Raw genomic sequence first — 11,389 nt, 5'->3', positions numbered from 1 at the left:
TTGGAACGTACTTCTTGTTAACTTCCTATTATTTTAATCTACATCTATGAACTTGTATAATTGTACATACTAAGTACATGTTGAAAAATATGACAACAACGTCAGCGGCTACGCAAATTGGGAAAGTTTTTGAAGTGCAAGAACAAGAAAGGAGATGTGCTGACCCCGAAAGAAATACATACGGTCGAGAAAAAGATAGACAACATTGAAGATCCAGAGGCAAAATAATTGTGAGGCGAAAGGAGGAAGAGGGTACACAATAATCCAAGGACCGAGTGATCGAAGATGTTTGTTAATGTTTCTTCTATGGTATTAGTTAAGTCTTGAACAATCTAGTGTTGCTTTATGTTTGTTTGTGTGTCTTGAAAAATGTGGAATATGTGTTTGTTTGTGTGTGTTTGCTAAACTATTTTCTTATTTTGGTTTATGTTTGATTTGTTTTCGGTTTGGAACATCTTAACTTTAAAGATGGTTTTTTTAAACAATCTAGTGTTGTTATTTGATTTATTTAGTTGATAAACCAGTGTCAAATTACCTCTTTGCCGGATATATTGGGAATGCAGGCACTCTGAATTTTCAAGAGCACAATTCAGAGTTTTTCTGACAGTACCGGCATGGTCGAAAATGGTACAAACAATGCCGGCACTCTGAATTTTCAAAATCACGAAATTACAGAATTTCGACATTGGAATTGTTTTTGATACCATGCCGGTAGTTTGCATTTTCCGAACGCAAAATATTTTTATCGGAGTACCGACACATTTTGTAATTTAATTTCAATGCCAACACATTTACTAATTTCTCTGGATATTTTTCTGAAATTCCGGAAGTGTTTCAAAAGTTTAGTTGTACGCCGGCACCGGCTTACGACGTTGTAGTATTGAAACATAATCATGCCGGCATTGTCATCAAAATATGATTTAATGTTTACAATTCACACTTCCAAAAAAACAAAATGTTGCGTATTAGTGAACCACGTATACCCAAATTACTCATTATCGCTTCCACACATAGGAACTTGTATCTTCTCTTGGGTAATTGATAGAGACAACGCATCCCAAAGTTGGTGTTTCTCCTCATACAATTTCATCCATTCCTCCGAGTGATTGGGAGCTATATCCTTGTTTTTAGTCAACGGGAAAACCGGTGGCAATGTACAGTTTTCTTTGAGTTTCAAAATAATGAAATGATTCACGTTCACGAACGCCAAAACAACTATTCTCTACTTAAGGGATCCTTCGCACTTTTGCCACTTTGGTGTATATGTTGCTTGGACGGTGGGGGTAAAATAATGAACAACACAATTAAATGTATCCGCCACTAGATGCACGAAAACCGCCATTCCCATCCAATATTGAGTAGGAAGGAACTTCATCTCGTTCTCGGGTCCTAAGATTCGAGCATACAGACTATCAAACCCTTCTTCATCACCAAGCAATTGCTCATAAAATCTCTTCTTTTTCATAAGTTATAAGTTGTTCGGTCATCCTCTTTCTCGCATATCGGCATGGTGTCATCCCTTTACTAACCACCGTCTCAAATATTCCTAATTGTTCAGTCACGGAATGATAGCCACAATTTCCATCTCCATCGACATCATCCGTATATATAGTATACTCGCGAACAACCTCAGGAAGTTGCTCTACATAAGACTCTATTTTGGTATGGTAATGTCTATAAGTTTTACCTGTTTTGGGATCCTTAAACATCTTCATATTACCTTTTTTTTAGCTTAATTATATCCAATCCATCCTCTGCAATCTCTACACTTCCAATATCTTCAATATGTGATAAGAGTGGATACTTCCTTGGCCTACCCCTTCGCTTTGGAACCGAAACTACATCAACTTTGGTCGTGCCTACGGAGTTGTCACCATCGTGTTGTTATTAACTAGATATGGGTCGCTTACCTTTACTATCACTTATCTTTGGTGTGGCTTCGGAATTTTCACCTTGATGTACTTGACTTGATGTAGGTTCTTTATTCGACCTTCCCTTTTTGTTTGGCACCGCCGCCTCATCAACAATGGGTGTGCCTTCGGAATGCTCACCTTGTTGTTCTTTGTCACTTGATGTGGATACCTTCCTCGGCCTACCCTTTTTCTTTGTAACCTCCGCTATATCAACTCTAGGTATGGCATCCGCTTCCTCGGTTTGTTGTTCTTGTTCAATCGATGTGGGTACCTTCTTCGGCCTACCCCTTTTCTTTGGAACCTATGATCCATCGGCTTTTGGTGTGGATACGGAATCCGCCGTTTGTTGTTGACTTGATAACGGTTCCTTCCTTGGCCTACCCTTTTTTTATGGAACCGGCGCTTCCGTGAACCTTGCTTCTGAAACCTCACAAGCGGTTGGGGTTCCGTTTCTTACTTGTCTCGAATTCACATTCACGTTGACTCATTTCTTTTAATTTTTTCCTTTGTTTTCTCCCTGCCGTTTTGGTTTGCGGTCTACCGGGAGGATCTCCCTTTGTTGGCTCTTCACTTTGTGCTATCCATGGGCGAGTAATTAGCCTTAGTTGGCTCAACAAGACTTGCTGGTTAGACGAGTTTCCACATGAGTAAGCTTCGAAGAATTCCCTTGCTTCGGTCGTATCCCATGGTGATTGTCCGGGAGCTTCCGTAGGGGGAGGGGTGAAAGATGGTTGCTTCCAAAACAGATCAATAACCTCAATAGGTATCACTTCTTTATAATTCACAAACATATGACGACAAGGAAGCCCCAATGAAGACATGTCGGGACAAATACACACATCACCCGGTTTGTCGTAGTTTATCTCCTTTTGCATTTGTCTCATTATATGTTTTTATTGCCCAATGAGAGACGTTGAATTCTATTACTCGGATCAACTTACCATATTGAAGATATGAAGTCATCTTTCCATTGAGCTTTTCTCAAAATCCTTCTTGATCCTATCGATATCACTCTTAAAGTATTGCTCCATTGCCTCGGTGACCGTAACCACGTCTACTTGGCTAGAATCAATGAGATCTTTAAATATCCCAGGAGAGGACTCTGTTATACTAGTTGATTCATTCCCGTAGTGTTTATACCAGTTTATCCATGCACGCACAAATTTTTCCTTGAACTTATCCAACCGTTGATTCCTACAATACGAGACGTCAGTAGGATAAACTTCGTTCCAATTGGAAATAAACTTGTCCAAATTCTTTTCGTACGTATCCTCGGTAAGAGACCAATAAACTTTCTCCCAATCTATTTGAAATTCCAACCACTTTTTATGATTTTCCTCATGTTCTTTGTCCACTCGCTCTTTGATCTTGCCTCTTTCATCTTCTTCTTCTTAAGGTGATAGTTTGTTCTTGCGAACGTCTTCCTCTAGTTGAACAATCATTCTCTTCTTAATATCCGCCTTAGTGGGTTCAAACAAGACGCGACAAGCTTTTACGACATTTTGACGTATATGATATGTACATAGGAAATTTTGTGCATCTGGGTAGACGTCGGATATTGCATTCATTAATGTGTTATCTTGATCGGTTATGATCACCCTCGGAAGATGATGTTATAGTTTTGAAAGTGGTAGTAAAGTTCGTTGCTCGGACTTGTAAAAAAATTAAAAATTAAAAATATACAAAAATAGTGACAAATTGGTAGAGAGGTACTGGGACTAATGATTCGGCCAATCTTCATAACATAAGGCTTAATGATTTATTCTCAACAATAATCGCTCAAAAGATATATGGACTCTTATTTTGCCAAAGTCGATTCTCAAAACATTGGTTGTAAATGTTAAGCATGGAACATCAAATCACCTAAGCTAAGCATGACCCATCTAATCAAATAACACCCAATTTAATCAAATCATATTTCAATTAATTTTTAATGCAAAAGTCTTAAAAAGAATTAATAAAATTACCCATGTATGAAGCTCGGCCTCCTCCGTCGCCCCAGTGTTGGGGTTTAACTCATCATAGTAAAAATGCTCTCTAAGAATTTCATTGATGCTCAAAAGTGTTTTACAATGAAGAGAAAGATAATTAAATAGTATTAAACAGGATTCTGCGACCAACAGAAGGCGTCCAAAATAAACGACACAGAAGAGGTGCTATTGTTACTGAATCTCTAAGACCCACACCTACGACTCACGCCTTGAGTCTCTTTCACTGTTGGTAAACGACTGCTGCTGCGGGTCCGTTCTTCGTGTTCTTCATCTTCATCAATGGCAGCAGCAGCAGAGAGAAATCATGGTTCTCGATTCTGCAGCGTTCCTTCTCTCCTCCCAACTCTCGACACCCACTTCTGATGACCCTAGAGGCCTTTATATACCCAACAACATCGATATCTTCATCATAACTTCATAAAATCTTCTCTTCACGGCGCTGATATCACGAGAAGAAAAATATTGTTTTCTTTCCTAAAAGTCACGGGAAAATATTTGGAAATATTCTGCATGCGTCTGGTTTACTCCATATTCTTTCCTAACTTGATATGTTCGAATCCTAGGAGCGTATATCTTCCATATTCACGCGTATCAACAGCCACAGCCATGATATCCCTGATATCACGCTCTGCCTCTGTTTAGCCAAGATACGATATTCTAGCCCAACTGGATCGTATCCATTAACCATACAATCCCTGTTTAGCCCAAACATGTCAATCAAAATAAAATCCAGTGATTGAATCTCCTTGAATCGCCTTCAAATGCAACCCTAAAATCTGTCACCATTATTCCCGCCAAAACCAAAATTTAAATCGTGAAGATGGTTTCCCCCTTAGCAAACAGTGGTGTCCCCTTAACAATTTGGGTGTAAACATCATTTTGGGGTGTAAATAACCATGGGGTGCCCTTAGCAATTCTTCCGGGATATTTTCCGCATTTTTTTCGGGGTTCCTCCGGGACATTTCCAGGGTACTTCCGGTACACCTCCGGGGTACTTCCGGTACGCTATCAACGGAGCTCCGAATGCCGCACTTTTAGCCAATTTCTCCACAAAACTTTATTTTTCCAAAAACACCTAAACACACATAAAAACACCATAATGAGAACAAATGGGTACTAATAAAATACATAAAAAAGATCAAAATAGACACATAAATGCGTCTATCAGATGATTTTCCCGGAAAGAGTAATTTCAATTGTCGTAATGCCCAATTGCAATTGTAATTCCTCTCGTTTTCCATTAAACACCAAGCCAATGTGAATGATACCTTGTCCGATGTTTTCCCCACGATGTTGAACAACGGCATATTGTATTTGTTTGTCTTGTAGGTACAATCCATCATAAGAACACCAAAACATGTACGATCCAATTTTGCAAGCAAAGGATGCGAAATGAATATTTGAAGGGGCTTCTTGTTCGTCCCTCTTTTAATGATACGCGTGTAATTGTGATCCCAAACAATCTTCTCAAATTCTTGCATAACGCTCCTCCCTTCCCATTCCACCCTTCTAATACTTGTTTGTGTGTTATAATTTGTACTTAAAGAAGACATGTTCGCCCGATCCTTTTCCTTGAAGCCTCTTAGAATTTGTCTCGGTTTGATACATGCTTTGGTCAATCTCTTTAAATCCTCCATTTCATGAGGTTTTAGTTTCGCAACTAGGAAGTGACCAACAAAATCTTTCGGATCCGGGTGGTTATGACGGTCGAACCACACCGTATAATCCCATTCATTGTCCTTGTCTCTTAAATGGAATACAAGCTTAAAGGGGCAATTATCCTTTCTCGTGCGAGTCTTGTATACCCTGTTAGTCTTTTTTGGATATGCATAACCATTTCTCTTGTGGTTATTCTTCTCCTTGTATTCCCCACTTCTCTCGCAAGCCATCTCAAAACAGATCTTTGAACCTTGGGTATTCCTTACCAACACATATATGTTCTTAAGAGTCGTCTCTTTAGCCCAAGCAATTGCTTCCTCTTTATATTTTATTCCCTACATAAGGACAACAATGAGGGATTATAAGGTTCATTACAAGCAATCCATTAGTAAAGTTCAAGATACTGGGTGAAAAGTATTCTTTGGTAACATACCGTAGGCATTTTATAGTATTTCGACGTATCCTGACCAAGTGGTCTTGCATTTATTGGATCAATATATGTCACAACCTAAGGATCGAATGAAAAGAAAATAAATTAGTTCAAAAAAAAATTAAAATACTGTGCGGGACCAAAGTTCCGGCATGCTCGACCAGGGTTCCGGCATGGTTGAACATAACCGAAACTGAAGACCAAATTTGAAATGTTTCCGATATAAAAAAATTTATTTGAAATCAACGTCGGAAACCTAGGTGCCGACATGCTCGTTACCTACGTTTACACCGGTACAAAGTGCCGGCATGACCGATAATTAATCAACCACGCCGATATTTAGCTTTGGAAGATACTGCTTCCTGTATGTTTTTCAAGCGTTACCGGCATGGTAACCTTAGAATTGAACCATGCCGGTAGCATATTCCGTAGAATATTCCGTGGTAGGTAAAAAGTAACTTTTGTACCAGCATGGTTTTTTCGGTTGAATACAATGTCGGCTTACATTTCAAAATGGGGGATATTGTTGACCGACATGGACGTAATATGAATACAATGCCGGGAATGTTGCTGTCGATTGTATTCATACCACGTTCATGCCGGAACCGAGCTATTTCAGCTGCAACAATGGTGGATTCAAAGAAAAAAAAAAACAAATTTTCAACACATTGGCACTTTTACCTGAGTATTTGGAGTGCTTGTATGTTGAACTAGTTTAATCTCTTGGGTTGGTTCTTCACGAAACACTTCATTCTCATAAAAATCATGATCCAAGGGTGTTGGTTCCACAAAAACTTGCAATTGTGAGTTGTTGTCATTAGTAGAAAATTGAAGATATGCTCCTTGTTGTAGTTGAGCTAAAGATTCAGCAGCAGCAATTCTCTCTTCACAATCATCCTCCATTTTCACCAAAAAAAGTTCCCTCTCAAATATTTTTTCCCTCCTTCTACTTTCAACTCACTCACCCAAATACAAATAATAATACACACTAATCATTTAACAAATACTTAAGATTTTTCCTAATTATAATTAAACACTAAACCTGATTAGTGAGGGATAGATTAGGAATTATTTAAAATATTTAGATAAGGGGTGACCGTGATTGATATTAAATCCAGATTTTGTCATTTTCCTCTATCCCCCAATTAGTTTAAGTATCCCCCAATCGCGCCTTCTAATTAAACAAGGGTATATTAGTCATTTAGAAAATACATGGTTAAGAGGTGTCCTATTTTACTTCAAAATGACCCAGATTTTGTCTCATTAGGTATACCCCAATTAATTAGTCATTTTTTTGTTTTTCTTTTTTGACAGGAAGAAATTAGTCATATCGATCAATGCTTATCCATGGAAATCAAACAACTCTATTCTTGAAATCTCTGAAAGTATAATTATGCTGCCAACTAAAAAAGGATAAGAATATTCTCTGAAATGACATTTTCAAAAAAATAAAGTAAACAGAGAATTGTTTGTATAGGCTTTTCAGTTCCAGTTATCCCTTTATAAACCTTGATATCTTAGATCCCAACTGCACCACGAGGAAAAATATTAGTGGACACATATTGTCTAATCCATTGGGACCTTAGCTTTTCAGGAAATAAATTAACAGGGGTAATCAAATGAGAATTTGAATGACTTCTAGAAAGTTTCCAAATCTATTGGTAATCAATAGAGATCAAAGAGGGTCTCTTACGCTACCTTGTTAATAGATAAAGATTTTTCTTTTAAGTGTATTCAACTCTCTAAAACTCTGTGTTATTGGACTCTCTAAAACTATGTGTTATTGGATCGAGAATTCTTATGAATAACAGAAACAACCATGTTGCTAGATTTAGATTTCAAACTTTGTTGTTTTTCGAGATTTTGAGAGACCTTTTTAGAAAAATAGGTATGAGAAAAGTCACTTCAGTAAAAGTGATACTTTGAAAGACTTGAAATTTGGAATTGTTGATTATGTAAAACTGATTTCAATGTACAGTTGTTTATGAGAGTTGTAACAGACAAGGGAGTTTACCTTCCAACAAGTTGATTTCAACCCATTAGCAAGGCCAATTTCCCCGTCTTCCACTTGAAAATTAAAACTAAAATAATATATATATATATATCCAAATTCAGATATCTAACAATAGAATTATAGAATTTTTTTCAAGGCTAGCGATAGAGATGGAGAAACACGCTTGCCAATTAAAATAAAAAGGGACAATACCCATTTTCCTATTATTTCAAGAAAATAAAACGATGCATTGACAATGTGAAAAATCAAAAATGTCTTTCAATATATATAGGAGGGACAATGCTTTTGTTAGAAAATAAAAGTATAATTTAGAACAATAATTTGTTGGAAAAAATTGGGTTTCACAAAGGATGAATGAATCAGAGAAGAAAGTGTTGCACTCCAAAACTTTCAAGGCTTGTATAAATTTCTTTTAGACAAATATTTCTACCCTCCCAATAACAATTGGCGATTACAACAGGTATGCGAAATATTGCCTTCAGGATACAATGAAAGCCCTGCAACGAAAACTGAATTCAAGGTTTGTACCCCTTGATTCAATCAAGAACACACAAAGAGATTTCTGATTTCTGATGATGCTTTTTGAAACAGAGAAAACAGATTGTTTTTTCTTATATGTTTAAACGAAACTGGGAGAAGCTATTTATAAAGGGTTTTGCACCTGTTGGGAATAGGTTTTTATTCGCCAACAGGTTTCTATTCACGAAACGTCGGGTTCCTTCATCAACAGACATCAATGGTGTCTTTTGGATTCGAAATTTTCGAACAGGCTTTTATCGGCCAAATAAAACCGTCAGTTCAAAAAATTCTTCCGGGGGCGTTGCCCCCCAGGACCCCCCTTTGGTAAGCGGTGTTGAAAATATTCCAACATAATTAAACATCCGCTTGCAAAAACGTCAATAGGAATTTCACAAAGAAACTAAAGAAAACGGGTATACATAGCTGTTAAAGTTCAGTACATGTCTTTTAAAAATTGAGATAAGCATAATGTATACACAGTGAACAAGTACACCATTTACTTAAAATGCATTTAGTACACGGCAAATACTATGAAACATAGATTGAAAGTCGAAAATAAAGTACCCCAGATTATCCTCGTGCTATACACATCATAGAAGAAGAAAATACTAACACTTCAAGCTTCAAAAGCTTGCTATAATCTCGATCTAGCTTACTACTCTAGGTTCCTTTCGTACTCTGTGGGGAGAAAACAAAACAAAGGGGTGAGCGAATGCTCAGTAGGAGTCGTAACGACAAAAACGTAATGCCTACGGGAAATATATTTGACTAGACAAGAGCAGCAGCTGAAATAATATACGAAAATGTAAAGCTTTGCACAATAAAAATTCATAACCGAATAAAGAGTTGTAAATTTAAAAATGTTACTCTACTATTTACAAGGTAGTTCTGGTTACCAGCCACCGTTTTCAGAACGTTCTTCCGGGTAGCCACCGAGGTGGTGGGGTTCCCCAGTGGGCCTGACAGTCCTAAAGTAGAGTCTACCGGTTTCCTATGGTACTTTGTCATAAGAAGGAAACATCTACAAAATTACCACAGCAAATTAACAATTCATAAGGACAAAACGTAAGACATCCACTTGGCTGTTTTCACAAATCATTTCACTAAGCCTTACCAAATGTACCAATAAACTATTGGCAAAGCCGGTGCTTGATTAAGACAATTATGAAAGCTTAGAGCAAATATTACATGAATGGCAGCATAATGTTAAGTGGCTTGCTGATCAACAGGGATTTTAAAAATAAAATCAAACGGCTTTACAATGAATAAACCCCATAGTCTAAACAAGAAAAACAAGTTCATGTACATTTTACTTGAAATCTCAGTGGAAAAAGTAACATAAGAAAATCTATGAAACAATGCCAATCTTTCATTCTTTAGTTAATACTGGAAATTCAAAAATGAGGGTTCAATGAATCATTTTCGCAAACAAGTCATGGGAAAGTTCAGGAACACCATATAAAATCTAATCTTGAAATGGGGAAATGTGACAACCATCGCTGCAAATGGTTCAATCCTTTAAAAAAAATATCATTCCTACCATTTAAACCCATGCATAATTCAGTGATCAAGAGTTAAACACCAAAGCTGTATAATTTCAAACAAAATTGAATCTCGTATAAAATCGTCAACCGAAAGGAAAATTTTAAAGAGAGTTTATGAACAAAATCTATCAACTCAAGGTTAAGAAAATCATTTGAAATAATCAGAGTCTTAATCTGAAACAAAAGCAAAATGAAATTGGTGTTGTGCATGAACAAAACCTTAAATCAAAGTAGACATCAAATGAAAATTTGGGAGAGAAAACCCCTACTGGTTAAAATTCCACTAAGAATCACAGATTATCAATCAAAAATTTCATTATAGAATCAATAAAAAGATTTATTAGCACAATTCAAAACCATAGTTCAAAAGAAAAGAAAACACCCCTACCTTTCTGCAAGAGAAATGCAGCCGTTTACGGAAAAATGGGTTGAGCTCGACTTCGGATTTAATAGCCACAAATGTTTCCTTTTCTTAAGATTCATTTTGAGTGGAAAATGGAGGTAGAAGAAAAATAAAAGGGAACAAGGATATGGTGGAGCACAGAAGAAAAAGAAAAACATGAGTCGGAGTTGATATATGAAAGATATCCTTAGCTGCTCTTATCTAGACACGTGCAAGACATGCTCAGAATTTCTAGACTTCTCCATAGCATATGATATTCATGCACAATAATGCTACTAAGGGATGGCCTAATTTGGGCATTCTCCACGGTTATAAGCATTCGACAGAATGCGTACACTACATAATACTAGCCATACGAGTTGGGTTTGGGCTCAATTCCCAAAGGAATATTATACGGTTGTTACAAGAGTACAACTAGATAAGATTACATTTGGAGTTCTTGAAATCTGTGATAAAGATCATTTTCAAAGTCAAAAACTGCTATCATGTGGAACAATGGTTTAGCAGCTACACTCCAACTGTTTATCCCAATTAGGAAAAGGCTAAATTAAGCAAGCACCAACCAAAATGTCATTGTACAATAGTTGTTCTCATTCATTTGTGTCACATAATACACCGTGTGATTAATATAGCCAAGAGCAAAAAAACATTAGTAGTGGAAAAAACGAAGAAAAAAAATAAAAATAAAAAAACATAAAACTGCTTGGTCTTATGAAAAGTAATTTTTTAATGGTGGAATAGTGGAACAAAGAATGAAATATAAGAATTTTTTGTTTCGTAAGTTTTTATTTTTTTGAGAAATCATATTGTCATGGAAAAGTTTAGTTTTCTCCTTATATATGCGGGAACTATCGTAAGCATTATTACACATATCTCCTCTGGCTCATTATTTTGTAGCTTCTTATGTTTTCATGCT

The 11,389-nt window shown here is 36.7% G+C and overlaps 1 long non-coding RNA gene across 1 annotated transcript; it reads right to left on the bottom strand.

Moving 5' to 3' along the window:
• Nucleotides 1–8,927: 8,927 nt before the first annotated feature.
• On the bottom strand, nucleotides 8,928–10,653 carry LOC113353847. The gene is made up of 2 exons (XR_003361570.1): nucleotides 10,459–10,653; nucleotides 8,928–9,204 (listed from the first exon to the last, which is right to left on the bottom strand). It is a non-coding gene; the product is annotated as an uncharacterized LOC113353847 (long non-coding RNA).
• Nucleotides 10,654–11,389: the final 736 nt, after the last annotated feature.

This window comes from Papaver somniferum, chromosome 2, assembly GCF_003573695.1.
Source record: "Papaver somniferum cultivar HN1 chromosome 2, ASM357369v1, whole genome shotgun sequence".
NCBI classification, from domain to species: domain Eukaryota; kingdom Viridiplantae; phylum Streptophyta; class Magnoliopsida; order Ranunculales; family Papaveraceae; genus Papaver; species Papaver somniferum.
The sequence above is the reverse complement of the archived record's forward strand: the minus strand, read 5'-3'. Positions and strand labels throughout refer to the sequence as shown.